This window comes from Malania oleifera, chromosome 4 (assembly GCF_029873635.1).
Source record: "Malania oleifera isolate guangnan ecotype guangnan chromosome 4, ASM2987363v1, whole genome shotgun sequence".
In the NCBI taxonomy this organism is placed as follows: Eukaryota; Viridiplantae; Streptophyta; class Magnoliopsida; order Santalales; family Ximeniaceae; genus Malania; species Malania oleifera.
This window is the reverse complement of record NC_080420.1, coordinates 115,455,534-115,479,142: the sequence shown is the minus strand read 5'-3', so window position 1 is coordinate 115,479,142 and position 23,609 is coordinate 115,455,534. Positions and strand designations below refer to the sequence as shown.

The 23,609-nt window shown below is 35.8% G+C and overlaps 1 pseudogene; it reads left to right on the top strand.

Moving 5' to 3' along the window:
• Positions 1 to 1,233: 1,233 nt before the first annotated feature.
• On the top strand, positions 1,234 to 2,372 carry LOC131152825 (germin-like protein subfamily 1 member 13; annotated as a pseudogene).
• The last annotated feature ends 21,237 nt before the right edge of the window (positions 2,373 to 23,609 follow it).

The following is a 23,609-nucleotide window of genomic DNA, read 5'->3' as shown; positions in this document are numbered from 1 at the left end:
CAAAATAAATGGGACAAAGACATGCTAAAGACTCCAAATGAAATTTTTGAGAATCAAAGCTAATTTGAGAAGGACAAAAATATTACTACACATAGTCCCAGAAAAAAATGGGGTGTCCACAAGGGGATCAAAAGTTCGGCTTGGACTTATTTAACTTGAAAGTAAAAACTTTATATGACTTATTTAGGTAAAACTTTATAACTCAAGTTCAACAATAGAAGTTGCTTTGATGGGAGCAAAGAAACCCTAGGATCTCAGTTTCACCTTTTTGTATAAGAAAATCTTAAGAGCCTCTTGCATCTCACATGAGATGTTCTAAAAAAGCCAAATCATTTAGTAGCACTTGATAACTTAGTCCACTAAGTACTTATTCAAAAATAGGAGTTGCCTTGATAGGGAAAAAGAAACCCTAGACAATTCTCATTTTTGCCATTTTGTATAAGAAAATCCCAAGAGTCTCGTGCATCTCACACTAAAATATTCTAAAAGAGTCAAATCATTGTGCCCTTGCAGGTAGCAACTATCAAAGTGGTTGGTGCTTGTGGGCTATACACCATTCTTATAGCTCCATGCAAAGATCAATTTTATTTAAGGATAGTTTAGTTAAGGATGGTTGGTTGTTGTCACCCCAAAATCAAAAATCTACAAATTAAAACTTACAGGTAATTTGATTAATGTTTTCAAAGTTAAGATAAATTAAAAAATCTAGCAAGTTGAACAGATAATCACTTCCATTTTCCTTGAATCAAATAATAATTTAAAAGTAAAAGATAAAAAAAATTAAAAATTAAAATACTATGATAAAAAATAAAATATATTACAATTTATTTAATTATTATATTTCAAAACTCACTTTTTAGTAGTCCATAAAATATTGAAAAATGAAAAAAAAAAATTTGAATTTCTTACAAAATTTTAAAATTTTATGTATATTTTTGTTTTATTAGATTTTAAATTCTCACGATCATTTCATTTTCTCTTTTAACTTTCTGATTGCCTTCATTTGAAATTTAAAACCAAATTAATCTATACAAAATGGGGTACGTATGTAAAATATAATGGTGGTGAGACGTGCCACAAAGTAACTACGCGTAAAATTACCAAACATAAAAAAAGGTGACGGTTGATCAGCCAGCTAACCTATCACTCAATTCAGCTGGAATGCTCTTTTCATTTCTATCTATAAATAGCTTTCCCTTCTCACATTCCAGCACACAGAGAGAGAGAGAGAGAGAGAGAGAGAGAGAGACCGAAGATTCAACAGTGAAAGAAAAAGAGAATGGGGTGTGTTTATCATCATGGCTTCCTAATTCCATTACTACTCGTGGCTTTGGCCTTCTCAGTTGCCTCTGCCGCTGACCCAGCCCCTCTTCAAGATTTCTGTGTTGCTGCCTCCACCACCAAGGATGCTGGTATATATATACATATACATATACATGAATTTTGAAATTATAATTTGAATTTATGAATTCTCTAGTTTGTAATTAACTGGAATTCTCGTATACAATGCCATGGATGTGCCACGCTATGCATTACTCTAACTCAGCATGGTGGTATTATCTGACCTTTGCTTAATTGGCATTGCAGTGGTGGTGAACGGTCGGTAAGATCTGCAAAGACCCAAAACTAGCTGTGCCCGAAGACTTCTCCGTTTCCGGGTTCCATAAACCCGGAAACACCTCCAACCCGCTGGGCTCGCTCGTCACCCCGTTCAATGTGGACTACCTCCCGGGGCTCAACACCCTGGGCATATCCATGGCCAGGGTGGACTTCGGCCCGGGAGGGGTGAACCCTCCCCACCTCCACCCGCGCGCGTCCGAGATGCTGGTGGTGGTTGAGGGCACGCTCTACGCCGGCTTCGTCACCACCAACTCCGACTCCCGCCTCTTCGCCAAAATCCTCCATAAGGGCGACGCTTTCGTCTTCCCCGTTGGCCTCATCCACTTCCAGATCAACATCGGCAGGACCCCCGCCGTGGCTTTAGTCGGCTTCGGCAGCCAGAACGCCGGCGTCACCACCGTGGCCAACCGAATCTTCTCGTCGCAGCCGCGGATCATGACTGACGTCCTCTCCACGGCTTTCCAATTGGACAAGGAAATGGTGGAACACCTTCAAGGAATCTCCTGGTTCGAGAACGCTGCCGGTTAAATTTGATTAAACGAGTTTAAAACAGAATGCTATTAATGGCGAGATAAACTATCACAAATCAATTTTCACGAGACTGTTCTATCCTCGATAAATTCCAACAAGTCATGATATTTTACTCTTGTGATAGTTATCGTTAGATGCATAGAGTTATCTAAATAAAATTTGTGAACAATAATGCATGCATGCAAGCAAGCTTTGGAATGAATAATTTGTTCGTTGATGGATGAGATTTGATGTTTGAGATAATTATTAAGCTTGTGTGAGGCTTAATAATATTACTAGGATATATATGTTTATATTAGAGAATTTTTTGTTTTTTTTTTGGGAGTGGTAAAGGAAGAAATATATAGAGCAAAAAATAGGAAGGGGTGCACTCTAGGTTAGATGAGCAAGATGCTCGATAACCGGCCAACTTGCTACAATCTCAGCAGAGGGAGCAAAAGTGTAAAATCTTCCCAAGAAATATCATACAAAACAGAGCAAGAACGAGACGAGTGAAAAATTGAGTTCAACGTACAATTGTTGAGAATGATGGATGTTGCTTTCAAATTTTTATAAAATCATTTCAATTCACGGATATGATTAGTTATCTAAATGTGAAGCATCCTATTTAATCTAACAACTTCTCTTATTGAAAGGATAGTTCAATGTTATGGAGGCAGTTAATTAGAAGGTGAGACTAAAGTGAAAATGTTACCGATGATTTTTTAATTATTAGTTGCGGAAATTTTTTTTAAGTGAAGATAGTTTCCATAGTTAGAGCTTCCAAGTATGATTATTCGACCTCATATTCATATGCTGGACCTGCTATGAGTAATCAAAACACGCCCAAAATTTCAATTTCAAAATGTGTAGCATATATAAGCCCAACAACTAATAGAAATAGGTCCTTATCTCTACAGTGGTCATGATCTAAAGATCCACACTCTCTTGAATCACCACATCTTTAGCTACCTTTGCTATTTTATGACTTCACTTCCAAAGAAAAATCAAATATAATTACACAAAAATATCAAGGTAATGTCAAAGGAGAAAAAAATTTTATGAAGTTGGTCGTAGCTTGAAATTTACAATTGATGCAGTCCGTTTTATTGTATTGCATTGATATTGTCTTGTGAGCGAAATATATATAACACCTATATATATATATATATATATATATATATATATATATATATATATATATATATATATAGGGGTGAGTTGCATGTAAGTTTTTTTCAACACACAAGAATAAATACACCAACCAAACTAAGAGACCAAAATCAAAAGTTACGAGAACACTGGGTAGAAGTTTGAATACATTGTTATGCACTAATTCGATCTTCTTGTTGCTTTAATTGGGAAAAATTCATATAGAATCAGATTAAATTACCTACACTCCATCTCATAATGTTACTACATGTGATCAATAGCAACCTAGTACACCATTTAGGTTAAATGTGTATAGGGTTGAGAAATGGGTGGGTCAAAAATATAAATTAATGGAATTGCCACTAACAACTTGTCTTGTCCTACCTAATTGATTATTACTAGTTAACTGGTTTTATATTCGCACCTAGGTCTAAGGAATAGGTAGTCATAGTCCTTAACCATATTGAGTTCGAGAATGAGAAGGCATTAACCTCCCATACATACCTGTCACACGAATGGTACTTGAATAAAAAAGGATTACCTTTGAAATTAAATAATCAAGATTGAAATTCTCAATTATCACCTTTCTTAATACTACCCACCTTGCATAAATGGAAGTTTTCCTTTTCCTGATACTCCCAAAAGTGTGAATAGATATAACCCTTACTTTTAATATTTGAAAGTCCTCGATAGGAAAAAAAACCAATATAACCTATAGATCCTTAGAGGCATGCATAAAACATAATCTCGAAGTTCATCACCAGATTTATTGCATATATGGGTAAGGAATGAAGCAAATAAGAAAAAAGTAGGTAGCATTGCACACATGACAATAAAAATAAACGGCAGTATGCAGAACTATCAAAAATATGTGCAAAAGAGCATCAAAACAATGAAAAATACGTGCAAAAGAGAATAATATGTATAGAAAATTGAGTTTTAGGGGGCTAAAATGTTTTAAAGAATTTCTTTGCATTTTTATAGATTTTTAAGAATTTTTCTTGAATTTTTTTTTTAAAATTTACTATTTATAAAATTTTATAAAAACTAGAATTTTATGGACATATTCTAAGTTTATGATTTTAGAAATTTTCCAGCTTCCTAGACTCTTTGAAACAATTTTTAGCATTATTCAACATAAGGGAGGAAAACCATCCAAGGTTAACAACTGCTACACTATGATGGTCTCATCAGCTTGACTATTGAACAACAAAGGGATCAACTATAGCCACGTGGTCTAATCTTAACCATGCAAAATATGTGGTCTAGATATGACAATGTGATTTAATTTCTTATCAACTAAGATTGAGAAAAGGCCAAACCAAGGCCCGTAAGAGAGACCTTAGATGACATAAAATGGAGAAGCTCCTTATTACACTACAAAAAATAAGTTATTAGTTAATAATCAAAAACAAAATCATCAATAATACTATTAGTGACGATTTTGAATTATTAGTAATGGTTTTGATTTAATCGCTACAATTGCGGTTACTAATACTTATTAGTGACGAATCCTAAAAGCGTCACTAATAACAGAGTGTTAGTGACGGATTATAACCGTCACAAAAAATGCCTAATACTATCACTTAAATTCTATATTAGGTCGACTCAAAATCATCACTAATAGTAAAGTATCAGTGAAAGTTTCAAAACCGTCACTAATAGTAAAGTATTAGTGACGAATTTAAAATCGTCACTAACAAATTTAAAATTGTCACTAATGCTTAGGCTTTAGTGACGCGTTTGAAATTCAATACTAATATTCTACTATTAGTGACAGTTTTAAAACTTTCACTAATACTTAAAAAATAGACAATTATTAGTGGCAGTTTTAAAACCGTCACTAATAATTTAAAAGTAATAATTTTTTTTATCATTAATTCCTATAAAAGTTTGTAACTACATTTTCGCATACATAACATTAAAGCATAATTACTAAAAAAATGCATAAACTATTCAAAATTCTAATTCTAATTCAAATACAAATACATTATACAAATTTAATTAAAATACAAAAATTACATCTGTTCACATAACAAAAAAATACCAAAAAAAAAAATCAAAATTCAAATTCAAATTCAAATACGTTATACAAATTCAAATTAAAATACAAAAATTCCATCTGGTGAGATAACAAAAAAATACAAAAAAAAAAATAAAATCAAAAGCTACATCCGAATATAGTGCATGACATTGTGCTGATGTTGTGACAGTTGCGAACTCTATAAATTAAGAATTAAAAAAAAAAAAATTAGTATACGATTTTCGAACATATATACGTACTTACCATAAATATCAATGATTTGATAGCAAAATAATCGTACATTCGGACACTAATGCAAAAGAAAAAACTAGAAAAAATAAAAAAAAATAAAAACTTGAACGAAGTGTAATAATTTAAATGTGGTTTTGGGAATTGTACAACGGAGGAATTCTTGATGAGTTCGCAAAACGATTTAATCATTCGGTACATTATGAATAGTAATTTGCAATGCTATTCCCATAAAAGATGAAGTTTAATATTCGTTTAACTTTCACTCATCATTTCAAAAATATTTTAACATTCATTTTATCATAATTATCTTAGTACAAGGTTTTATTTTGAAAAAAATTAATGAAATTTCAGCACCATGCCGTTTGTAAATTGGACATTTTCCTATAAAACATATACCTAAAACTTGGTTGATTTCAGCAAATAAATATTTCAAGCATGCAACAACCTAAATCCACTACCAACATACAATACACAATATACTGCATCTGTCATACAGTTGGCATTCAACACAAGCATGTAATCTAGTAGTAGCAAACAAAATTCCTGGTTTTTAAAATTACAGCCAGGGGTGGTAGGGTTAAGAATTTTTTAATAAATCAATAACTGTCAAGGGTTTGAAAGATCAAAGCATGTACTCCGTAAGCTATGAATTTCAAGAACCATTATCAGCAATGCGAAGAATCCATCTTTATAGTCTAACACCCTATGCAGGAATGGTCTTCTTAATGTCAATATCTAAAAGATCACATTTATCCTTAATTTCAACAACATAAAGGCAAAGTAGGCAAGATCAAAAATAGGAACAGTTAAGCATTAGAATAAGTTAACTGTGTGTGCTTTAGAAGCATTCAGTTCAACGTTTTCTTTTTATTTATTATACCCCTCAACACACTACATGGAAAAGAACAATAGTGACAATAGAAAAAACAACAAGATTCAGCAACAACATAAGCACTGATTAGAGCCCCAATTAAAATTTAATCAGTTCAGTATATTTCACAATGTATTCAAACAACAAGATGGATCTATAGTGCAAAGAACTATAGAAAATTATTAAAACTATTCGATAATTATTCAAATGGGTTCGCTTCTTCTTGTTACTTCTCTTGGGTCATCAACAATTATCCAAGTCTACCAAGGTACCATATTCTAGTCAATGTATAAAGTCCCTTAGCCTAAATTTTGTTTGCCGAAATACACAGCCTTTTCTACTGTAATAGTGTGCTTCTACTATAATAGTTCACATTAGGTAATTAGCATTGTGAGGACGCATATTAGTAAGGGTAATACCTTCAGCATGAATCAAGTATTTAAGCACACACTCAACCTCAGTGAGCATACCATATACAAAAAATTAACTAGCTGTTGACTTTGGTGTATTCCTAAGGAGGGGGGGGGGGTGAATTGGGTATTTAAAAACTTCCCAAGTTGATTTCAATTTCACAAGTAGTAATACACAATCTAGGGTCTGTCTATCGAATCCCAAATGCGCAGATAAATATAATGTGCTGAAATTAAATCATGCGGCACAATTCACAGAATAACATACATGTGCAGGAATGTAAATTTCGAAAATATAAAGTGCACAGATGATATGTTATCAGAGTTCGGCCAATTGTGCCTATGTCCCCGCCTCAGCTCGCATGTTCGAGGATTCCACTAATGTTCACTTAACGGGTGGAGCGATACCGGTTACAACCAGGTCAAATTAATACAAGGTTGACCTCAACCTTTACAAATTCTCTTTAGAGGCGGACAAGACCCTACCGATCCTTACGGGTGAGATCAACGCCCCCTCAGGCTATGCCTGGAATACAATAATCACAATATAATTTGTGTACAAACAATAAGCTTGAACAAGCAAATTTGTACTAGTACGCACATGTTGCAACAACCCGACCCTTTATATGGACCAAGGTGTCACACACTTATACAAAGTATATGTACCTGTTCAAGATACCTAAATAGCCCCCCCTAACCAGGGACATACGAGTATAAATCATACATAATTTCGATGTAAGTGTCGCGGAAAAACATAAACACCCATTGAGATTTCTATTAGTCTTATACCATAGTTTACTAATACATCCACACCAATTACATAAATTCATACATAGAATAAATCCTGTTATTACAACCCTCCAAAAAGGAATTTCATCGAAGTTTAATACATGATTCAAATGCTTACGTAAGCTAACCAAAAATAATCTCCCCAGTCCCTTTAGTTACTAGGACTGACGTACTGATGGACTTGAAAATAAAGGTTGTATAATGGGATGAGACACCTCTCAGTAAGGAAGAAAGTGTTACAACAGAGTATAACTGCATATATGCACATTTTCATACAAACTTATACGTTTTAAACATTTGCTTATAATACTGTAACATATAACATTTATCTGCACATCAAGTATTTAAATCATGCATAGGAATATTAGAACAACGACCAGCTTGTCATACATGTTTTGCATATTTACCCCGTGGCACGAGTTGTGCACCGATATTTCCAACAATGCCCTGTTCGTGCAGGCATATGTCAAGTATCTATATATAGTCCGACTGCCCCCATCTAGTTTAATATTTCACCAGTGGCTTCATTACTCCTGCTAGCTGACTATCTATATGCCCACACTGATTTTAAACATCAGTGGTTACACTGTATCCTTCCAGCTGAGGAATTCCCTGCCATTAGGAGTATCTTTCAACTCCATTATTGAAGCTTTTTAAACTTCTTACAATGGAGTATCTTTCAACTCCTTTAGCAACAAGCTATGGTTCCATTTATCATATATACATGTTATAGAAAAATATAGTAACCTGTGCAATTCCAGTATTTTCACAAATTCAAATAATCACATCGGGTTTAAACCGGTGCCTATCCACTAGGTTTACCCCTTCCCACAAATACAGCTCGGTGTATAACCGGCTTCTGTTTTCCACATTTTCAGTATAACAATTTTGGAACTCCAAACCCTATAATCTATATCAATAGTATAGAAAATTTATACCTTTCCATTTCACATATATCACACGAGTTTAATCCAAAAATCCGCTAGATGAAAAAAAGTTCTGTAAACTTCATTTAAATGGAAGGTAAAAGATTTAAGCGTCTTCTGCTACAGTTTAAATGTAAATAAGTGATTTTTGTAAAGTTTTCAGATCATACGCCAAAATCCTTGTTTTTACCAAAAACCGTAAAATCGTAAAATTGACATTTCTACTCCGTAAAATTTAGCAAATAAGCAGTTAAATCATACATAAAAGTATAAACTAGCTTTTTAGTTGTTTAGTTTTCCAAAAATAACTGTTGTAATCAAATTCCCCTTACCTTAAACCCGAAATGAAATCACATACAAAATTGATCCAAACCAACAACCCGGGATCCTGCAAACCTAAAACCACAGAATATAACCTTACTATAATTTCGACTACTATTCAAATAGCCAATCAAAATTGAAATCAGATCCCTACCTTAATTTTTGGGAAAACCCAAAAATCTCCAAAACGACGATCTGATCCGCTAAAATTGTAGAGTTTCCTATTCCAATCCACGCAATACGCTCCGTTTTTGGAAACGGACGACGAACGGTGAAGAATCTTAGAGAGAGAGAGAAAGGAATTTTGTTAGTAGAGAGAGAGAGAGAGAGAGAGAGAGAGAGAGAGAGAGAGAGAGAGAGAGAGAGAGAGAGAGTTTTTGGGAGAAACTTAGCTCCCAAGCAACTAGAATGGATATTTATAGGGCCTTTGACCAAGTCCAACTCATCAACGAGGTGGCATCTTCGTCGACGAGTCCGCCACACAGCTAGTTGAAGAAGCCATTCCTTCATCGCCGAGCCCAAGTTCCGGATATTTCTACGATCTGCTCGGTATTTGCTCGTCGACGAGGCTCTAAATTTCATCAACGAGGCTGTGAAGGACTTCATCGACGAACGTGACCCTTCGTCAATGAACCCAGCTCATTTCGGGTTTGGGGCTCTACAATATCCCCTCCTTATAAGAATTTCATCTTTGAAATTTACTAACAATTATTAACATAATCTTTTCTTATTATTCAGCTTTACCAAAAAGTCAACCGTCACCTACAAAGTGACTTTCGCCCAATTTCATTACATATCCTCACCTATAGCAGAGGAATACCATGATTACACAAAAGATACTTTGGAAGATTACATACATAAAAAAAACTCTCCCAAAGATCATACCATTTTATTTTATACCATCTACACTACTATACATACTTATATACCATCTAATAACTGTGGGTACTTCTGGCGTATTTCAAATTCTAATTCGCATGAAGCTTCTTCCACTGCATGGTTACGCCACAATACCTTTACAAGAGGTATTTCCTTAGTCTGTAACTATTGCACCTTCCAATCCAATATCTGCACTGGTACTTCCTCATACGATAAGGCATCGTTGATCTCTAGAGTTTCGTAACTCAGTACGTGTGATGGATCTGGTACGTACTTCCTCGGTACAGACATGTGAAATACATGATGGACTCTAGATAATGCTGGAGGTAGAGCCACTCGATAAGCAACCAAACCTATCCTTTCAAGGATCTTAAAAGGCGCAATATACCGAGGACTTAGATTCTCCTTCTTCCCGAATCTCGTCACCCCTTTCATCGGAGCAATTCTAAGGAATACATATCTCCTACCTCGAATTCCAACTCTCGTCGATGAGTATCAGCATAACTCTTCTGTCGACTTTGAGCTACTTTAATTCTTTCCCTGATCAATTCAACCTTTGTAGAGGTTTGCTGAATTAATTCTGGACCTAGTATTTGCTGCTCACATACTTGATCCTAGTACAACGGAGTTTGACATCGACAACCATACAAAGCCTCATAAGTTGCCATCTTTATGCTTGTCTAGTAACTGTTATTATATGCAAATTCAACAAGCGGTAGATATTGTATCCAACTATTACCGAAATCTAGTACACAAGCCCGCAACATATCCTCTGACGTCTGAATAGTCATCTCCAACTGTCCATCCATCTGCGAGTGAAAAGATGTACTGAATGTCAATCGTGATCCCAAGGCATCCTATGAAATCTTCCAGAAACGAGATGTAAAATGCAGATCCCGATTTGAAACAATAAAAATAGTATCCAAGAGTCCGTTAGATTATCCGACTCCATTGAATCCTTTTCTTGAACAACATTCACAGATTTAGAAATCCCCTCATGCTTATTAGCATTTTCATTCTTCAAATCCGGACACTCCAGTTTCACATGCCCCTATTTACCGTATCTATAACATCAGATTTCCTTCTTCTTCTTCTTGGATTGATTCTAGGATTTCTGATTAGATCCATTTTTAAACTTTGTTTTACCTCTCTCATTACAACCCTTTACCACAAGTCCTTCTCCTTCATCACATATTTTCAACATTTGATGAAAATTTAACAAAACACTTATTACCTCTTCCAAATCGACTGTTTCTTTTCTCCACGTAAAAGTGGTCACAAGATTTTCGTAGGTATGAGTTGAGAGTAAAGAATTTAACAGCATCAAAGTCTTATCATCGTCATCAAACTTCACATCAACTCTCATAATATCATTTATGATTTGATTAAATGCATTGATGTGTTGATCGATCTAGACTAGATCCTTCTACCATCTTAAGACAATATAAATGCTGCTTAAGAAAAAGTTTGTTATTGAGGGATTTAGATATGTACCAACTTTCTAACTTTCACCAGATAGCCACTGGAGAATCCTCCTCCATCACCCGATAGAGAGCTTCATCGGCCAAACACAAGCGTATTGTTGACGCTGCCTTTGTTTTCAAATCTAACCATGTTGCCTCATCCATTCTTTCCGATTAATTATCAAGTAAAGCCTTAGCCATTCCCTATTGCACACGAATATCTTTCACTCTACTCTGCCATAAACCGAAGTTTCCGGTTCCATTGAATTTGACAATGTCAAATCTTGCAAAAGGCGATTATGATGCCATAACAACAATCGCTCTGACACCAAATTTGTTGAGATATGTGGATTGTATAATGAAGATGCACAGCGGAATAAACAACAAGTGAATGTAAATAACACACACAACCAGAACAAGATCAACACAAAGATTTACATGGTTTTGCAAAGCCTACATTCATGGAAGCAAAGGAACACAATTTCACTAAGGAAATCAAATTGTACACAATACACTTCAATAATGATCTCTCTCTCTCTCTCTGCCCAGATGACATATATAGAATTTCCTCGGAGGTTTCCCACTATTTGCCCAACCACTCAACGTTCAAAAATTCAAAATTCAAAAAAGCTACTGTAGCCCAGGCGCCTCTTGTTGAAAAACACAGAGCCTCATCAACGAGAACAAGAAGACCCTTCATTGATGGATACATGGCTTTCGTAGTCGACTATGCCAGAAGTTTGAAAATTTCCTGCTCTCGGTAATTATTCGTCGACGAGCTTCAGAACCTTCATCGACGAACCTCTGTTGTTTCCTCGTCGATGAGCCCTGTTGTGCTGCCTGTAACACCCCAACCCTAAAGGGCGTGGGATATTAACTTTTTACTATTGATTTACAGCGGAAGCAAATAAACTCAATTATTATTATACCAGAGCGCTAATTATCCATATTACAATCATTTATTTCAAAAGAAGAAAAATTACACAAGCATAAATATTTGGTATCATACTAATATTTTTAATAAATCTATATTTTTTTATCCCCACTCGGATGCTTGTTAAGCCTGATTTTCGACATGGCCTTTAGAGTTATCTGAAATAAAAACATGATTGGAGTGAGACGACGCTCAGTAAGTAAATAAGATTATTATTAGTATGTGGCCAAAATGAGCTTTTTTAAAAATTTCGTAAAACTGTATTTAATACTATAACTTCAAAACTGCTTATAGAATAAATATAAATTTTAAAATTTCTGCATAAAACTTTTGTCATCAATTACAATAGTAAAATTTTATAATCATATACTATAACTGTTAAATTAAACTTTTAACTTTAAAACTGTAAAGATATTTAATTATAAACATATATATACTTTTTCTTATACGTTTTCTTTATATCGTCATTTAAGCATAAGAATGATCATTTTCATGTAAATTTACACTTTTCCTTCAAATCATCAATAACTTTGTACACGTAATTAAATATGTATAAATATATATATTGTAAAAACCACCCTTAGGCCTATTTGCCATAAGTCATGTTTACCCCCATGACTAGATTATGCGGTCCGAAAACTAAACTTAGCTGGTTAGCCGATCAAACTAAATCAACGTACGTAAACATTAAGTGAGATTTTCCTTATTAAGTCCTTGTCCGGAACCAGGTGTGCACTCAGGAGAAATCCACTAACATAAATAACTACTCTATAAACAGTGTGGGTGCACTTTGATCTGTATAAACTTTAAGCTGCGGTACCGAACATCTGTAACTTTGAACTTTCATTACCATAAGAGGTTTTAAAATCATCTTATTATAATTTATGCAATTTAAAATAATATCGTGAAAATCTCATCTTTACTCATATTTTCATAAAAAAAAAAAAAAACAAACACAACATAGAAATAAACTCATGCCACACAATTTTTGTGTTAAAAATATATATAATTTTATTTTTGAATAGAAAGAAATGCTGAAAGTTTACCCGATGGGATTAGAACATTTCTTATCCCAAAAATATATGCATGTATATTAAAGATAGAATTGGTATAATTAAATATGTGTAAAAAAAAACTCATGGAAATTTTGTGGAACTAATTAACATAATTGAAATTTACTTATAAAATAAACTCGGGTATGAATTTAAAAAAAAAAAACTAACATAATCAAAATTTATTTACCTTCTTCTTTTACCTTGTGCTACGAACAGAAAATTATCTCTAAGAAATGAGATCGGAAAGAGTGGGTGAGTGAGAACTTACTCAAAAATTCTCTACCACAAATTCTTTCACTCACTAATCATTCTCTTCCTTGGAAAAATTGTTGTGAAAAATGAAAGTTAAGAGCTTCCTATTTATAGGAAAATTTTTGGGAAGAAATGAAATTTATAAAAGTGTAGGGAGATGGGTGAAATTATAATTTTTAAAAATTAAAGCATGGGCAAGGTATGGATTGAGTATGGGATGGGGATGGAGGTCATGTGGGAGTGCTTGCCACCATTCCCATTAAATAAATTTTTAATTAATAACTTACCTAATTAATTAATCAATTAGTTAATTAATTATTTTATTATTTTTTTCTTAATCATTATTATCATTATTGTTATCATATTACTTTTAAACTATTTTTTGTATTTATTTATTTTATTATTTATTTTTGAATAAGAATTAAATTTGAATTTCAAAAACTCATGTGAGCCCCACATGGTCTTATGGGCCCCATATGGTTTTATGGGTCCCACACAAGCTCGAGACTCAAATGGATATTACATGACTCCAATAATCCTCATACGATTTTATGAGCCCTACACAGCTTTGAGACTCGTGTAAACCTACACATTGCTTCGGGACTCATGTGGGCCCCACACAGTCTTCTGGCCCCCGCATAGGATACTTATATTATTATTATTTTATCATATATTTCTATAAATTATGTCAGTCAAAATATTATTTTATGTACTTATTTGCGTATATAAACAGTATCTACCATGTTTATCTTATGAAATTCCATTTTGACCAGACCGACCTCCAGGGAGCGACTGAGCTGCAATGGTCTCTGAGCACTCACTAAGACAAGGTCTTTCTTAGGCATCAAACATGGTGTAGACACCCTATTTTTGCCCTAACCAAGAAAAACAAAGGGTCCCCTTTTATTATTTTCATTATTATTATTATTATTATTATTATTATTATTATTGCCATTATTATTTTTATTATTTTTATTTTATTATTATTATTATCATTAGTATTTTTATTATCTTTATTTTATTACTACTTTACTATAATTATTTTTATTATTATTCATTATTTATTGCTAGTAGTATTATTACTATTACTTTACTATTATTATTTTTTATGTTACTTTAATTATTATTATTATTATTATTATTATGATTGTTTCCTATTATTATTATTATTATTATTATTATTATTATAAAAAGAAAAAAACACAAAAGGAAAGGTTTTTTTAGGGTTTTTGGGATATAGCCTATATATAGGCTTATTCACGCAAAGCACAAGGGGGGCGCACGGCCGGGAACCAAAGCAAAAAAAAAAGAAATTTTTTTTTTTTCTTCTTCTTCTTCTTCTTCCCCTACACCCAGGAGCAGCGCTAACCTAAGAAAAAAAAAAAGACTATTTTTTTCTATCATCAACCATCTCTCTCGTCTCTCCCGTCTCTCTCTCACGGCCTCCATCTCCACCATAGCCGCAATCCCTAGCAGAAGCGTTGTGTGTGTGTGTCTTCGTTTCACACGCAACAGAGGAGATCCCGCCACCATCTCTCATTGTCGTCGCCACCACCGTCCCCGTCGTCTTCTTCAGCTCCTCTACCCCGCTGCCAAGTTACCCAACGAGACTCTGCAAACTCCTCCGACCATGAACCTCTGCTCCAGGACCAGTCCCTCCGCCCTCACCCACGACATCACACCAAGCCCCCACCTTTTGGCATCCTCCCATCCATCCCTCACGGCCAGCCTCTCCCTGTAGAGATCCCCAACTGAAGCCGAAACACACCTCCAAATCCACCAGCTGGACCTGCTGCCAGCACCAGCTACTCCAGACAGTCAAGGATCTCCGGCCACCCCCAGCCATCATCTCGGCGAGACCCCACAGTGCTCTCACACCCAGCTCCGGCAACCACCGTTCGCACGAGTCACAGACAGCCCTCCTGCAACCCCACGCCTAACAACCCCACTGTAACCCCGCCTTACCCACTGCAGCCACTCTGCACACACATGCACATATATTTCCATTTATTTATTTACTCCTTGTAACTAACATTGTTTTAGTATTTTAAGTACTATAATATATATATATATATATATATATATATATATTTTTTTTTTGTTATAGCTAACATTCATGTTCATTGCAGAGTTAATATACAGGTTTATTTCAGCACCAACTCCGACGCGCACACAACACACGTATATCTTTTGTTTTATATTTGTTTAAAGATGTTTTTTTATTATTTTATTCATGCTTATATTGTATATTAACTTTGTATTATATTATTAGTATTTTAGAATTTTGGTCATGTTATATATCATGTTAGGATTTTTAGTAGGTTAGTTGTAGTATATGTGATATTTTAGAGCTATTATTGTATGTGTATGTATTCTAGAATGTTAGTTATATTAGGTATTTAACAACTTAGGATTTATAAGTAATATCATACATCTAATTTAGTATTTTAGGTAACTTTTAATATAGCATCTTAAGTAATATTATATATTTATTATTATTATGATACTTTTAGTATGTTAATATATAAGATATTATTTATTTTTGGTAAGTTTAATATTTTAGGTAATATAATATATTTGGTGTTTTGGTATCATGCTATTATATTATATGTTTAGTATATATAGTGTTATAGTAATTCGTTACGTATTATAGTATTTGTGGATATGTATTATTATTATCGTGATTATATGTATTATGGTATGTTTGAGTATTTTTGTTTATAACGTACGTGTAGTATTTTAATATTATGGTATGTTCATTATCTTAGTTTATATTATATATTTAAAATTCTACTATTACTGGTATGCTGGATATTTTAGCTCATGTTATATATTTAGTCTTATAGTATGGTGGTATGTTTAGAATCTTAGCAAACATCATGTATTTATATCTAGTTTTTGTATTGTGTTAGTTTAAGTATTTTAGCTGGTATTATATATGTTGATTAGTATGTATTGTGGTATTCTAATATTCTAGTTTATTACTATTTTTTATCTTTATTATTATATTTAAATTATTATATCTATTATCCAAAACCTCCCAAACTAGTATTTTCATACTTCGGAAAACCCCATAAGATTTCTAAAATTTGGGAGTGTATTTTATAAAGTATTTTTGATTTTTAATCCCTATGATTTTAATGCTAGGGTATGAGCTTTCGGGCTTCATGTACCTTAAGCTCTGAGGGAATATATATGTATATATTACATTTATTTATTTTTCACGTGTATTTATAAACTCATAAAAGGAGTAACTTAAAGATTTTTTACATTAACTTAGGGATAATTTTAAATTAATTAGGTACCGTTTGTAAGAACGGGCGCGTAGGGGTTGCTCGTACCTTCCCCTCGCGTAACCGAACTCCCGACCCTAGCTTGGGTAAAGTAGACCCATTCTACCCCTAACGGGGTAGTAATCATGTGTTCTAACCACAATAAAGGTTAGTGGCGACTCCGACATTCCCTATTTTTTCTTGAAAATTAAAATTGATTTTTATTTTGCCGCCCGGGCACACGCGCTCCGGGACGTCGCAACAGCTTGGCGACTCCGTTGGGGACATTAGAGAGTCGAGCCAATAATTAATTTGAAATTATCTCAAGTTCAAATTTAATAAATCTTTTAATTACTCCTTATTTTGTGAATATTTTAATTTGTAAATAACCTTGATTAATAGTAAATATTTTATTTCCATAATTTACAAACAACCTTACTTAATTAAAAATATTTTGTTTCCTAATTTTTTGAATATTAATTGCAGATATTTTGTTTCCAAATATTTTGAATAAAGCATATTAATTGTAGATATTTTGAATAAGCATATTAATTATAGATATTTTGTATACTAATCGTAAATATTTTGTTTCCATATATTTTTTTAAGCATATTAATTAAAAATATTTTGTTTCCAAATTTTTTGAATAAACATATTAATTGCAGATATTGTGTTTCCATACCTTTTGAATAAATATATTGATTGTAGATATCTTGTTTCCATATTTTTATTAGCATGTGAATAAATGTGGGGGTAGCGGGATTATGTTAAAAATTGAATTCACACACTTTCACGCTCTATACCCGAGTTTTACCTGCTAAGATTAGATAGGGGTGTAATAGCGTTTGTCCCTTCGTAGCTTAAGCTTGATGGGACCCGCGAACCACCCCGCTCAGTGCGAGTTTTGTCCAGATCCTTATGGGGGAGAATGAAATTTCAAACTGGGGACCTTTTTGTCAATAGGAATTAGAGCCTACCCACACGTACTTGTCCATAGTTTTCCCTTAACTAGGATAGAGCCATGAAGAAACCCTATAAAATAGGTGCTTATGGGTGGAGAGGAACACTCAGTCACTGGTTGTGACTGAAAACTCAGTGAGGATAAATTGCACACAAATCTATTTCAATCTGAAACAATAATATAGAGGAAACAACTCTCTCAACACTCGCTGGTTTTTCTCTCTTAACACACCACACTATCACAACACATACACACACCTATTTATAGCAGATACAAAACCAAAATAATCAACAAATATGGGAGCAAATCTTCAACGGAGGTGGGCTGGTAGGTGGAGTAGGTTGCCTGCCAATCTCCAATGTCAACAGCAGTGGGCTGCCAGCCATCTCCACATTTAGTCAAGGTTACTATTTTCAACATCCTCCCTTAAACTTGACTCTCCTAGCTTTGACATTCCGAGTATTGTCTGCAGTCTTGCAAAAATATCATGCCTGAGTGGTTTTGTGAAAATGTCAACAATCTGATCATACGTTCTACAAGATATCAATTCCACTTCTTTATTCTTGACATGCTCCCTGATAAAATGATACCGAGTATCAATATGTTTGCTTCTTTCATGATAAAATGGATTTTTTGCAAGTGCAATCGCTGATCTGTTGTCGATGTAGACTTTTGTGGGGTTATCTTGAAAAATCTCAGATACTTCAGTACATTCCTAATCCATATACTATGACAAACAGTTGAGCTGGCAACAACATACTCAGCTTCACATGATGACAACGTTACGATGGGTTGCTTCTTTGAAGACCATGTAAGCGCTGTATCTCCCACGAAAAATGTGAATCCCGCTGTGCTTTTTCTTTCATCAAGATCTCTTCCCCAATCGCTATCTGAATAGCCGATAAGTTTGCAATCACCTCTTGATGAACACAACATACCATCGGTGATGGTACCCTTGACATAACGGAGTATCCTTTTTTGCTGCATTCAGGTGGGACTGGTCAGGAGTCTCCATGTACCTACTGACAAGTCCAACTCCATAAAGTATATCTGGTCTAGTGCACATCAAATACCTCAAACTTCCAACCAGACTCTTAAAATATGTGGGGTCAACATCTCCTTGCTCATTCTTTCTCAACTCCAATCCCGTTTCAACTGGAGTTGTCACTGGGTTGCATTTTTCCATCCCAAACTTCTTCAATACTTCTTTTGTATAGTGGCTCTAGGAGATGAAAATTCCTTTCTCACTTTGCACGACTTCTATGCCAAGGAAGTGAGCCATCTGGTCAATATCCATCATTTCGAATTCTTTGACCATGCTCCTCTTGAAAGCGGCAAACATCTCTAGATTATTGCCAGTGAAGATCAGATCATCAACATATAGGCAAGCTATCAGCATGCTTCCATCTGTCTCCATCTTTATGTATAGCGCATGCTCGTAGGGACACTTCTCAAATCCATTCTTCTAGAAGTAGTCATCAATCCTCATATTCCACGCACGAGGTGCTTGCTTCAAGCCATAGAGTGATTTCTTTAACTTGTACACTCTGTTTTCTTTGCCCTTCATTACATATCCAGGTGGTTTATCGATATAAATCTCTTCTTCCAGAAAACCGTTCAGAAATGCCGATTTCACATCCAGCTGGTAAATCTTCCATCCATTTTGTGCTGAAAGTGAAATTAGTAATCTGATGGTTTCAAGCCTGGCAACCGGGGCAAAGATTTCTCCATAATCAATCCCTTTTTTTTGCTTGTAGCCTTTGGCGACAAGTCTTGCGTTGTATCTCTGAACTTCTCTTTGAACATTCTTTTTGGTCTTGTAGACCCATTTCACACCAATGGTTTTACGGCCCTTCGGGAGATTTGTCAACTCCCAAGTCTTGTTCTTCTCGATGAATTGAATCTCCTCATCCATCGCTTTTCTCCATTTGTCTTCTTCTTTGGCTTCCTCAAAGCTAACTGGGTCACTGGTCAACAATAGACAGTATAGAGTAACATACTCTTCTATTGGTTCTGTAGTTTCATACAGGTCGGCTAGATTTCGAGCTCCTCTAGATCTCATGTTTGAGATTTCACGCTCTATTGGTGATGGAGCTTCATTCCTCTATGGTGAACCATGTGGAGGTGTGTGCAGCTCAGGGATTTGTGGCTCGATGGCCACTTCTCTTGTCTGTGTAGGTTCTTCTCCTTCAAGTGTCAATTCCGCATCTTTGGAACATTCAGCCTGGTCCTATTTCCAGGATTCATTTTCTTCAAAGATGACATCCCGGCTATGAAAGACTTTCTTGTTGATGGGATTGTAGAGTCGATATCCCATGGTGCTGTCACCGTATCTAACAAGGATACACTTCTCTCCTTTATTATCCAGCTTTGTCCTTCTTGCTTCTGGGATCTTGGCATAGGCTATGGAGCCAAACACCCTAAGTGTGGGCTTGTGAGTACTCCAGGCTTCATATGGTGTCTTTGTATCAAGACTCTTCGTCGGACACCTATTGAGCAAATAGATTGCACATAACACTGCTTCTGCCCAAAAACTCTTAAGCACATTTTTATCCTTTAACATGCTTCTAGCCATGTTAAGGATTGTGCGGTTCTTCCTTTCGGCTACACCATTCAACTGGGAGTGTATGATGGTGTGAACTATTTCTGAATCCCTTGTTGTCTAAGGAATTCCAAGAAAGCTTCGTCTTTGTACTCTCCTCCTTGATTTGACCGGAGTGACTTGATGCGGAAGCCACTCTATTTCTCCACAAGAGTTTTGAACTCTTTGAACTTGTCGAACACTTCAGACTTCCTTTTCAAGAAGTAGACCCAGGTCTTCCTGCTGTAGTCGTCGATGAAGGTGAGGAAGTATCGATTTTGTCCATTCGAAAATGGTCTTAGTGGACCACACACATTTGTGTGTATTAGCTGGAGCGGCATGGTTGATCTCGAGTCAGCTTGTTTTCCAAAGCTGTTTCTGTGTTGCTTGCTCAAAATACAGCTTTCACATATCACATTTGGATGATGGATATTGGGTAAGCCTTTCACCATCTTCTTGCTTCCCAATTGTTTCAAACTTTCAAAGTTTAGATGCCCATACCTTAGATGTCATAGCCAGTCTTTGTTGCTAATGATAGCGCTCAAACACCTTGGCATATCATGTTGGATGGCGAGTGGAAACATTCGATTCTTTGCCATTTGAACTCGAGTAACAAGCTTTCCTCGAGCATCTATTATCACCATCTGCTTATCACTAAGGCTAATTTGATAGCCTCTCTCCACAAGCTGTCCGAGACTAAGTATATTAGTCTTCATAGCTGGCACATAGTTGACATTGGAGATATAAGCATGATCTCCAGACTTCTGTCTGATCAAAACATCACCTCTCCCTCAGACTAGGATTTTAGAATTATCGCTGAAAGAGATCACCCCCTAAACTTTCTCATCAAGTTCAAAGAATGAGTTCTTTTTTCCAGTCATATGGTTGTTGGCTCCAGAATCAAGGTACCAAATGCTCTGGTCCTAAGGAGTTGCATTGTGTGCCATCAGCATCAACGACTCTCCATCTGCATGATCAGTTTTGGCAAGGTTGGCCTCCTCGCTAACCTTTTCTTGTTGTCGCCCCCAACACTCATTGCTATAGTGTCCATACTTATGACAATCGTAGCATTGAATGTTTCTTTTGTCTACATTCGAGTGGTTATTGTATCCTCCTCTTCTTCCTTGTCCCCTGCCTCGTGGGACATAGTTCTGTTGATTGTGTCCTTCTCTAGTGGGACCTCTTCTGCCTCTTCCACCTTCTCTGGAGTTAAAATTTCCAGAGTTTCTTCCACGAGATCCTCGGCCTCGTCCTCTTCTTGCTGTGATGTCTCCCTTTGTTGTATCTATCTGCAGTGAGGGACAACTTCGTTTGGAGAGCTTGGTCCAGTGCTTTATCATCACTTCTTCTATTGACTTTCTTCTCATGAGTTTGGAGTGAGCCCACAAGTTCTTCTACGGACATTGTTTCCAAGTCTTTTGTTTCTTCCAGGGTCACAGCTATATAATTATATTTTGGATCTAAAGATCGCAAAATTTTCTCACAAATTCTCTCGTCATTGAGAATCTCTCCATTTCTTCTCAATTGATTTGATACTACTATTACTCGTGTATAGTAGTCAGCAATAGATTCAGTAGACTTCATTTTTAAAGATTCGAACTCACCTCGCAATGTCTGAAGACGAATCTTTTTCACTTTATCTGCACCTTTGTGTGTTTGATGGAGAGAGTCCCAGGCTTCTTTGGATGTCTTGGCGGAGGCGATGATTTCAAACATGGCCTCATCAAGGCCTTGGTAGATTATGGATTTCGCCTTACAATCTTTCTTTCGATCGGCTCGCAAGATCGTTCTTTAAGCATCGGGCATAGCTGCTTCGGCTTCTTTTGATGGGCTTTCTCTATACCCATCTTCAACGATGTCCATGACATCCTGAGCACCTAGAAGGGCTCTCATTTGAATCGACCAGTTGTCATAATTCTCCCGGGTCAATTTTGGAATGACCGATTGGGTAGTACCGTTAGCCATCGAATTCAATATATAAAAGCAGAGAGATGGGGGCTGATTTTGGTAAATCTAATGCCACCAATAAGTTCAGAAGATTAAAAAACCTTAGGAACCGGTTTTGGCTTGCAAAGAACCGGTCTAAAAATCACTGAACCGGTTATAGGAAATTCTGGTGAATTTTTAAACTAACCGGTTTAACTTAACGGTCGTTTAACGGCATTAATGATAACGTTACGCCACGTGGCATTCTCTGCATGTGCCGTGTGTCCGCTGCTGGGAGGCAGGTCGGATACGGGTCAAATCTCAGGTACGGATTCGGCTTGGGGGTCGCCAATCGGGCTAAGAAGACGCGTGCGGGCATGTGAGGCGCGTGTCGCCGTCTGCCGGAGTCTTCATTGGCGCATGCAGGCATGGGAAGGACGCTATCTTCGTGGGAGGCACGTGGGAGCGCGTGCAGAATCTCTCGGTGTTCGTTTGAAACGTGGTTTTCATCTTTAGAATCGTCTCGAGTCGAATTGCACAATGGCAGGCTCAATTTGGGATTTGGAACAACTTCAAAACTGGGAAGAAAATTGAATTTCTCCTTTGTTCGCCTCTGTTTGGCGAATTCTGGCGTACCTGAACGCTCTGATACCACTTATGGGTGGAGAGGAACACTTAGTCACTGGCTGTGACTGAAAACTCAGTGAGGATAAATTGCACACAAATATATTTCAATCTGAAACAATAATACGGAGGAAACAACTCTCTCAACACTCGCTGGTTTTTCTCTCTCAACACACCACACTATCACAACACATACACACACCTATTTATAGCAGATACAAAACCAAAATAATCAACAAATGTGGGAGCAAATCTTCAACGGAGGTGGGCTAGTAGGTGGAGTAGGTTGCCTGCCAATCTCCAATGTCAACAGCGGTGGGCTGCCGGCCATCTCCACATTTAGTCAAGGTTACTATTTTCAACAGTACCTACCTTGGGTCGGGACATGAGCCACATCTTTCTCCATATATAGTATGTTGTATATATGTTGTGAGATACTTTGTATTATATCATACATTTTGCATCCATTTTAGACTTACATACTACTTAGCCAGTATTCTAAAAAAGCCGAATAATGAGACCATGGCCCATCCTTTAAAAAAAAATAAAGCACTTGGCCTGAGAATTTTAAAATATGGGCCGGCCCAACCCTTTTCAAATAACTCAGGCCCAATTCTTTAAAAACAAACCTAGGCCCGACCTTTTCTTAAGTAAAAACTCGGCCTAGGCTTGATTTCAGAAAGGGTCAAACCCAGATTTCCAAAAATGGGCTTCGGCCCTATTACCCAAAATTCGGGCCAATATTTTCTAAGCAATCCAAGCCCAAGTCCTTTTAAAACTAGGGCCTA